The sequence below is a fragment of the Miniopterus natalensis genome, chromosome 19 (genome assembly GCF_054644295.1).
Source record: "Miniopterus natalensis isolate mMinNat1 chromosome 19, mMinNat1.hap1, whole genome shotgun sequence".
Taxonomy (NCBI): domain Eukaryota; kingdom Metazoa; phylum Chordata; class Mammalia; order Chiroptera; family Miniopteridae; genus Miniopterus; species Miniopterus natalensis.
The window spans coordinates 17,375,600-17,383,871 of record NC_142099.1 but is presented as its reverse complement, the minus strand read 5'-3'; the positions used below and the strand labels follow the sequence as shown (position 1 = coordinate 17,383,871).

At 49.2% G+C, this 8,272-nt stretch overlaps 1 protein-coding gene across 1 annotated transcript in view; it reads right to left on the bottom strand.

The window, feature by feature from the left end:
* Positions 1 to 5,782: 5,782 nt before the first annotated feature.
* CACYBP (calcyclin binding protein) overlaps positions 5,783 to 8,272 on the bottom strand; it is a 34,580-nt gene continuing 32,090 nt past the window's right edge. Inside the window, exon 8 of the transcript XR_001603854.2 lies at positions 5,783 to 5,879. The gene's annotated coding sequence lies outside the window, so the exon portion shown is untranslated. The remainder of the gene's footprint in view (positions 5,880 to 8,272) is intronic.

Below are 8,272 nucleotides of genomic sequence, written 5' to 3'. Positions count from 1 at the left end.
AGGACAAATGCTGCCTGAAATTACTTTTCTGAGAAAGGCTCTTGGAGGTGCGTGCTGCTGATGGTGAGTTGGACAGAGGGTCCCCTGGTTCTGTATGAGAGGCACACAGATGTCACAGGGGTCTATATCTCTGCTCTATTTTTTCTTTCTTGGTGGCCACATCTACCCCTGTGGCTTTCATTTCCAGCTAAACACTGACAGTTCCCAAATCTGCATGTGAGTTCCTAGACCAGACATCCCTGTAAGCTCAGGGATGGCAGTGCCATGACTGTGTGGGTCCCCTCTGTATCCCCAGCCTCACAGCACAGTCCTGGCCTAAGTAATACTTTGTGTATTAAATTGCAACAGCCACTGGGTTCTCTGCATGGTTGTTAGATGATGGGTGCTGCGCCCAACACTTTGTGAACATTATTCCCATTTGATCTGCAAAACCCCAGGAGTCCACTGATATCATTCTTTGTTTTGACTCTCTGAGAGGTTAAGTGACTTGCCGAAGGTCACACAGCTAACAAGCAGCAGAGCTGGGATAAAACACCAGGTCCGTCCATTCCCCACATCTGAGTTCTTCCCCTCTCTGCTGTATGTTCTGCCCCAAATGAGAAAGCCCAATGAGAAGTTTACCACTTGTGAAAATAGACCACAAGTCCTCTTTCCTGCTGTATTTAAGGGAGGGGTTCTTCTGAAAATAAAGGGAGCCCAGGCACACTAGGTGCTCAGGTACACGTCAGTTGCTCAGTAACTAAATCCTACACCTGCACCCCCTCTGAGCAGTGCCCAGCAGGGCCCTGTAAAGATAAACCGGTGTTTCTCCCCAGGGAGATGGGATCCTGGTCACGTCTCACGAGAGGCTGGAGACTCCCCTTCCTGGGAAACACAGCGCGGGCCAGATCCCCGTGTGGGAGCCGGTGTCCACCCAGCCTGGGCCGGAGGAAAATGGACTCTGAGTCCTGGACAGTTTGCTCAAGTCCCAGGGCTCATGGCATCCGTGTCACCTCCTTTTCCCCAAAGAAGGACACACTCCCTGGTCAGGACTGAGATCCACTACTTACACCAGAGAGCGCAGCCCGTTTCTCAGCAGCCGTTACAGGCCTTTCCACTTAGACCCAGGCTTTCTCTGGTTCCCTCATTACCTCATCCTGCCTACAGTCAACCGCAAGCAAATGAGAGCAGTGCTTGGGGTTTTAGGGAAGCTGGATCATCATGGGTTTCCAGCGGAGTCATTAAAAAGGTACCCTGTCCCCAAATGACAGGGTGGACATCACTGAACTCTGGAGGCCTGCAAGCGTTCCTGCCCGGGCGGCGCTGCTCTTGCTGGGTCACACTCCTGCTGGGTCACACTCTGGGCAGACCCGGGACTAGTCTCTGTGGCGCTGAACTCTGCACAGGCATTCGGTATAGGACACAGGGCAGCTAGGTGTGCATGAGAGTGAAAAACTGTTTTATGTGATAAGGCTTAGGATGGTCACATCCCAGGCATCATGCTCTCCCCTCACTCTTCTGGTTGGTTCGGTGGAATACACCCAATGAGCAACCAGATATCCTTGAAGATGACTCACACTCCACCGTGCCGTACCCTTTCCCTGAAGAACTCTTTCCACCAAGTCAGCTGGAAAGGACAAGCGGTGGAGTCCCTGACCCAGCCTGGTGGAGTCCCTGACCCAGCCTCAGCACTCAGTCCCTGTTCCACGGGTGGCCACAGGCCTCAGGCTGGTGTGGTTGTTCTGTGCCGTCAACTGAGCCTTAATCCGCCCTGCAAAGGCTCACACGGTGATCGGAACCGCGGCACCATTTCCTAAGCACCTGTTACGTGCAGGCCTCTGCGCCAAGTGCCAAAGGTCTTCCTGAGCACCAGGCAGAGATGCTCAGCACCGCACAGGAATGAGCCCCTCTCACAAAAGACCGTCATTCTGCTTTCTTGGGAAGGCACCGGGTTCAAGCACAATGACAAGATCAAATGGACACAAGGGCATAAATTCAGGGACCTGGAACCACACCAAACCACACAGCCTGTCTCCAGAATGACTGTATTAGCTGAGGCATAGTCAGCCTCTTCCCCACGGCGGGGCACCTGATGACCAACTACTTCCACTGAGTGAGATGAACAGAGGACCAGTGCAAAGAGGTTGCAATGCCTTTCCTTAGTTCAACATGTGCTTTTCTACACACAGAGATCACTTTCAAGTTCCAGCCTCTATCAAAGAGGAGAGGCTATTCCTTGCTGATTTCCAAGGACCTGCACTGCCCCACCTGCACTCTCTGAGACTGTCTTTGAGACCAATAGCCATAGTGAGACGGTGGGTGCTGGGCGTGAGCAGTGAGTCTACTGTGGGGGGTCCCAGCAAGGCCCCGGCCCATCCAGGGATCGGCCCGAGATCTCGGCATCACCAGCTCGCAGGCGGGTGGCTCCAGACGCTGCCTCAGAACCTAAACCACAGTCTCATGTCTGTATCCAGACCCCACAGGAGCCAAGGCTCTGGAATGAATGGCGGATGGACAAGAGTTTCCACTGAGTCTGGGCACAATTTCCTCAGGCGCCTCCTCGGGAAATAGACCTCGGTCTACCCTACATTTCAAACCACAGAACCGGGCTGGAGCAGAAACCAGAAGCCACGAGATGTTTGAAGTCACCCTGATCTGTTTCCCTTCCTTCAGGAGCCAGCTGTGGCCCACACACTTGGGGACACGGCAAGAATTAAAATTGTACGAAATAGCGATTTTCAACCGGCACGCCTCAAGAACTTTAAAGCACGCAGTACCTGGCTGTTTAGTCAGGGCACTGACCCCTGTTCCCTGAGACTGTCAGATAAAGAAATGACAGCAGCCAACACAACAGTAGCTGTCCGGTGAGAAATAATCAAATCATAGCTATTTTTTTGTCAGATAGGCAAAAATACATACCATATTTTTCCGTGTGCCGCAGAATTTTAGTAATTGGCTTGTGTACCATGAGGTGAAAGGGGCTGAACGTTGCTGGTATAAAGCAAGGTCAAGTGGACTTCCTCGCCCTGCCTGGGCTGATGTCGCTACTCTGTGCCTTCCTGAGTCCCTCTTCCAAACACCATCACCTTGTTAGGCCCCGAGTCCAACAAGAGCCCAAATGCCAACAAACATGGGTTCTTTCCACACACGTCCTGTGCTCTGCCAGCCACCAATCTATAGTCCTGGCTCAGCAGGTGTCACCTGACCCCTGAGGATGCCTCGGCTTCTCCAAGAACTGGTGGACCTCAGGCACTGTGGCTTACCTCTGTCCAGATGTGAGCAGTTTGTTATTTCTGTGCTAGGATTTGTTCTTTATTTAATGCTTGTATAAGCAGCTCACGTTTTGTGCTTTGAAGTGACTGTTCTCACTCATCCTTTCTCTCTCCTTCCCCCAGCTCTCTCCCATCTGCAAAAATAAACAGTTAAATAAAAAGACCCCTGAAAGCTAGTGCACCACATCATGTCTTGAAATGTTTCGAAATGTCTTCTTCGAGGCATTGTGAGGGGAATCGCATGAGAATCGGGGGGAAAGCTGTCGTCTTACAAAGAGAATCAAAACCTATGACATTAAATGTTTGACTAAACTTCAAAACTCAAGTTCACTTGCAAACCTCGTTGTAACTGATATTTACGAAAGTCAGAGAAGGGGAATTCATAATAGTTTCCTGATTGAAACTAAAACAGAGGTTCTATTTTAGTATTTTTTGGTTTTTTAAAGTGAGACATGGATGGAGGGATTGAAAAAAAAAAGAGGAAGAACCTATTCATGGACACCGACAACAGCGTGGTGATGGCAGGAGAGGCGGGTGGGTGGAGGTGGAAGAGGGTATAGGGGAGATTAATGGTGATGAAAAAAGTTGTAACAAGTTCTATAAAAAAATAAAATAATAAAATAAAATAAATTTGAGCACCTTTCACACACACACAAAAAAGGGGGGGGGAGCCATTACATACTAGACTTACCAGGTAGGGGTCACTTTGGAAGGTATACAAATGTCTAATCACTGTGCTGTACACCTGAAACTAATATATTATATGCAACTGTAATTTAAAAATTAAAAATAGATATATTTTTTAAAAAACACAGTGACACACAGATAAATTACAAAAAAAAGAAGCCTTTGACACTGGGAAGAAGCCAGCAAAGAAATGAAGACGAGAAGAGTCTGCTAGACGTACAGGAAACGTGCAGCTCTGTGGCTCCTGGCCCGCGGTGCCTGCAGGTTCGGGCGTGTTCCCACCTGGCCACCTTCCCGTCTCACAGGCGACGTCAGGAGACCAGCACTCTTACCTGGGAGGCTGCTGGGCGCGTCCAGCTCTTCCGGCACCCAGACCTGCTGCTGGTCGTCCCTCTTCCCTCGTTCTCTCTGCGGCTTCCCTCCCTGGGTTTAAACACTGTTCCGGCCGGGAGAGGAGCTGGCGAGGATCCTCCTGGGCGTTCCCCTCTCACTGGCAGGAGCTCAGTGAAGTGCAGCTCATTCTAACAAAGGGGCGGAAAATACTTACCCAGCCACTAAAAATACTGGTTCCACTTAAGCGCTCTCTCTCTCCCCACCACCCCCCCTCTATATATATATATATATTTCACACAGACACAGACGACAGTGTGGTGACAGCCAGAGGAAAGGGGGTGGGGGATGGTGGAGGTGGGCAAAGGGGGGGAAATGGGGACTGAAGGGGACCTTGCTTGGGGTAATGGGTGCACGATGCAGTGTGCAGATGATGTTTTATTGAGCTGCACACTTGAAACCTGTATGGCTTTGCAAACCAATGTCACCCCAAGAAGTTCAATAAGAAATAATAAGTAGCTCCAGAATACGGTTATTAAATTAAGAGTTTGCATGGCTCCTGGCCGAGAGCTGGGTCTCAGGGTTTGAGAGGGTGTCTCTAAAGTTTCTCTTTTCCAGGTTTCAGGCACTCACCTGCCTGAACGCAGATCTTCAACATAATGGAAGGAGCCCTTGTGGTCTCAGTTCACTTAGGGGGACACTGAGTGCTGACGGAGGGAAGGAAGAGGGCAGGAGAGGTGGGGGGTGGTCAAGGAGTTGCCCCCAGCATCTGGGAGGGTGAGCCCAGAGCCAGATGGCCTGTATCTGAAGCTCGCGTCTGCTACTTGCAAACAACCTTTGACTTAACCTCTTCGTGCCTCAGTTTACTAATCTTTAAAGACAGCACAGTTATGGTGAGAATAAATGAGTTGATACATGCAAAGAATTTTGACTAGTCCCAGGGACACAATGGGAAGCCAATAAATGTTAGCTGCTCTGTGTTGCCATTATTATTGTTATCACTTGTTATTCTTCTTGCGTGGCCCACAAAGCTGTCTTTGATAATCTGCACCCCAGCCTGGATGGGTTCACAGTCCTCTGTCCTTCCTTCCTTCCAGCCTCAAATAGTCCTGCCATCTGCCCCAGGATCAGGCCAGCTACACGCAGAGGTGACACTGTGGCCCCAAGCATTCTCTTCTCCCTGGGACCTTTCTTCTCTGCTCTTAAATAGGAAAGTCACCCCACGAGGCTCCTAGAACCCCACTGTTCCCTCAAGCTGCTCTGCCACTCTTCATTTCCTTTCACTATTTCTCCCCGAATCAGTGGACTTCCCAACTCTCCCCATTACTCCACCTTCCGCGCCCTAACTAGGTGTATAACTAAACCAATGCAACAGGCTCGTCAGAGGCCATCTCCCCCCAGCCTCCCCTCCCTCCAGCCCGAATCAGGTCGGGGCAGCCCGTGTGACTCTCACAAAGACCCCGCCCCATGCAGTAGCTCAACAAGACAGGCGGTGGCTCTCACATAGCAGCAGCAGCAAACTGTCCAGGCTGCTGGGCGGTGTCGCCATCCACGGCCACCAGTCTCCAGGGCTGTCTCCCAGCCAGTGGGAAGCACGAAGGATGCCCACTCCTTAAAAAACACAAAAACAAAACCTTTCTTATTTTACAATCATGGCAGAGTTGCATAAAAATATTACAAAGAATCCCCATGTAACCTTGGACCACATTCCCCAAACGTTACCATAGGTACAGTATCATTCATTTCTCTCTCTATTTTTTTCCTAAAATATGTGAGAGTAACTTAGAGATAGGCTTTACCTCTAAATCACTTCAGTGTGCAATATTTCCCCCAAAAAGGACATACTCTTACATAACCTCGATACAGCGATCAAAATGAGGAAATTAACCGATATAATAGTGTTGTCTAATTTACAGACTGGATTCAAACTCCATCACTCATCTCTCTCCTATGACAAAAGAAAGAAAACAGCATTTACTGCTCCGGGATCCGAGTCAGGGCAAGTCAGTGCATCCAGTCGTCCTGCCTCTTGAGTCTCCTGTAACCTGGAGACTCTCCAGTCTCTTCTTTGTCTTTCACGACCCTGACATTTTTGGAGGGTGAAGGTCAGTTGTTTTGTAGAATGTCCTCAATTTTTAATTTTCTAACAGCTGACCCCAGGGTTTCTCTTAGGAAGGTAACGCTCTTTGTTTATTAGGTAAATACTTGGGGGTTCTAGGGGCGCCTTATCATGAAAGAAAGAAACGAAGCGAAACTGAAATGAGTGGGAATTGCAGTGGAAGCAGGAAAGATTGGGGAGGTGGGGAGGCATGAGGGCTGGGCCTAGGGAGGGGTGGGGCCCGTGAGATATTCTTTAGAAGCTGAATCACTTTGAACAAGAGCGTTTGTTGACTGTGGAAGTGTTTGCTTTGCTTTACACACATCTCCCTTCATGGCCCCAAACCTTAGATTGAGTCTCACACACACAGATGCTTTTATTGACTGGTTTGAAAGGGGAGCGAAGGAAATCAAAGGAAAGGAGTTGGGTCATGCACCTGGGTCAGCACTGCACAGAGAGAAGGAAACAGCCATGAGGTGCAAGGCATGTGCAACAGTGTTCAGAATCCAGAGAGTTCCAAGAATGCAGAGCCACCTGTCCGTGGGCCATAAGCCCCTACGCCCTGCCCAGGACAGAATTCACAGAAATCGATGGTGGGATCGGGCTGCGCAGAGGGACGCTTGGGATTTCCCAAGGTTGTGGGATTTCCCAAGGCTGTAGGATGGAGGTTGGAACCATTTTTAATTAACTCTAAGAAAGACGACTTCAGCTGTCACTTGAGTTACAAGACTTGCTCTCGATGCTCACCCTTCATTTTGAGAGCTAATTGGGTTTTCAGTGTGTCTGGGCAGAGGCTCCTTAACTTCAGTAGGAGCTTCTGGAAAAGGCGGACTTTGTTTTCTTTTTTCCCCTCAACACCTCTGGTCTTATGAGGTACATAATACATTACCTGAAATTCCATCATGACAAATTCATTCCTTAAGATGCCCAAGGACAATTCCCCAAACATATCAGGCCTAACCCATGGGGGCCGGCACTATTTTGTCTGCCTCCCCAATCGCCTTTCCCAAGAGAACCCCAGTTATAGTTAGGCAGCCACTCACCTCCTGAGCTTAGGCCTCAGGAAAGTCTAGGCCCATTTTCTGCCCGAGGAGGTGAGTTCTGACTGATCTAAGCCACCCGGGGTAATCCTCTTGCCCTTGCCACGTTGACCTTGATTCAGACAAAAACATGCAGCTAATGTGGGGTCAGTGAGATGTAAGGAGAGGCTGTTGGCAAGGCTTCAGGGAAAGATTTCTTTACTCAGAAAATAAATGACCCGAAGAAGAAACAGACATTGTCACATCTTTATATAATGCCTGAAACACTGAGCCACCTTGCAAACAAACATAAGGGGTGCTAATGGAAGACAAAGAGAATGGCAGAGCAGGAGAATGGACAGAATCCCAGTTTTTTATGACACTAAGCTGCTGAAGTAACTAGCCCTCAAGCTCTCTTATTTCAGAACTTTCTTGAGTCAGGATTTTGTTTCTTAGAACTGAATGCTTTCTAAGGGGCCCAACATTGCTCAGTTCATTTCTTAGTAGCAAAGTGATTTACTGACATCCTGCTGAGCACAGAGAGAGAGATATGTAGGGAGCCCCAGGAGAAAATAGTCACAGCCAGCCCATGGCAAGCGCAGCTTGGAGACAGGGAAGTCAGTCTCCAGTGTTTTCTGTCCTTTTACCTTCACCATTTGTCTTTAGATTGGGACTCCATGGTAGGTTCTACCTGGCCACAGATTCTTTGTAGCACCTCCCCAGAAGAGGTAAAGTTGATTTCCGCACTCCTTGAACTTGACCTACCTTTGTGATTTCCTTTGCCCAATAAAATGTGGCTAAGTGGCATGATTCTGAGCTGGGCCACCAGTGGCCTTGCAGCATCTGCTCTCACCCTCTTGGAATACAAGTGCTTTCTGGACGATGAA